At 34.4% G+C, this 1547-nt stretch overlaps 1 protein-coding gene across 2 annotated transcripts in view; it reads left to right on the top strand.

Annotated features, from left to right (window-relative positions):
* pacs1 (phosphofurin acidic cluster sorting protein 1) overlaps positions 1-1547 on the top strand; it is a gene marked incomplete at its 3' end in the record, with an annotated part of 100066 nt that overhangs the window by 80166 nt on the left and 18353 nt on the right.

The raw sequence follows: 1547 nt of genomic DNA, 5'->3' as shown, positions 1-1547 counted from the left end.
CACACACACACACACACACACACACACACACACACACACACACACACACACACACACACAAACACAAGGTGTGATGCTGCTACTGGCTACAGATATATGAAAAACAATTCTCAGCATCGCTTGCTCACCTTTTTTTCTTCTGTCGTAGACATTTGTTTATCCCTGACTGCTGTTTTTTTTTCCTCTTCTGCTTCCATTATCTCCTACACCTCTGCACCTGCTTCACCTCTGTCCTTTGTCTCTTATTACACCCARAGTATTTCTTTTTTATCTAACACTAATAAATGAAGTGTTATTCATTGTCTGTCCTCACTGCCTTTGTGTCGAAGTACCACGRCTAAAACAAGTTCACATTTATACATTTGACTTCCTACTTTAGTGTGGATGCTAATGGAAAGTTCAGCATCTCATCTGGGAGAACGGTTCGTTCTTGGAGTTRGTCAGGATTTTCTATACAGGGTTCCTGCAGATCTTTTTAAAGTCTTAAAAGTCGTTGAATTCATCAATCCAAAAATAAGGCCTTAATTAGCCTTAAAATGTCTTAAATCAATCTTTCAGAAGTCTTAAAGATGTTAACACATTGTAAGTAGGCTGATTGTAATTAATCTCAAATAGTAAAATAATTGTTAACGTTTATTTTTTAAATATTCGCAAGCAGACATTCCTCTTTGACATCACTTTGTGTTATTTCACATGCAAATATGTCAACAACCGTTCATCTGAACAATGTGAAATTTGTTTTGTAATGTTGTCTTTCCATAAATGCATTCACTTTTCTTACAAAAAATTGATGTCACAGGCACTTTAAGGTTTCATGTACAGCAAATTTAGGTTAAGACCTCACTGTGAGTCYTAAAACTCTAAATTTTGGGTCATTAGAGAATTTTCAGAAATTAAATTCAGTTTAAAACTGACTGCTAAGAATGTTTCTGCTATAGTTAGATATGGATAAAAACAATTGGTCTATTAATATTTTAATACTTCAACCAAAAATACTTTGATTGATGAGTTTCTGCCATCGTTTTTATTATTTTGTCATTTGTCTTTATTATGAAATTGGTTTTAAATTTCACTTGGCATTAACAAGTCTTAATAAGTCTTAAATTTAACTTTCCTTAAACTGTAGGAACCCTGCTATAGCACAGCTAGTTAGACTGTATGAGGACAAACATATCTTTATTATTTTACCCATAGCGTTCACGTCAGAGTTTAAGAAAGATGAAAAGGTGTTAAGCTTTATTGTAGGGATGCACGATACYGTATATCGGCATTAACATCGGTATCAGCTGATGTTTGTAATATTTTAGCATTTCTGTATTGGTCCGATTAGTAAAACTGGGCCGATATTAATGTCCGATATTGATTTCCTGCTTGTTGCTCTTTGYGTTTCTGTTTTGGGAGGGAAAATGGTTGGTTGAGCGGTATCTGATCATGATGCTGCTAATCCAGGAATAACTGAAGTAGACAGCCATGTCAGCAGGCTGGTCATTTTTTTACGGTATTGAAAATTAATACATTAATGACATTAATAACGGCATTTTAAAATG

This window comes from Austrofundulus limnaeus, unplaced genomic scaffold, assembly GCF_001266775.1.
Source record: "Austrofundulus limnaeus strain Quisiro unplaced genomic scaffold, Austrofundulus_limnaeus-1.0 Scaffold591, whole genome shotgun sequence".
Classification (NCBI taxonomy): Eukaryota; Metazoa; Chordata; class Actinopteri; order Cyprinodontiformes; family Rivulidae; genus Austrofundulus; species Austrofundulus limnaeus.
The sequence above is the reverse complement of the archived record's forward strand: the minus strand, read 5'-3'. Positions and strand labels throughout refer to the sequence as shown.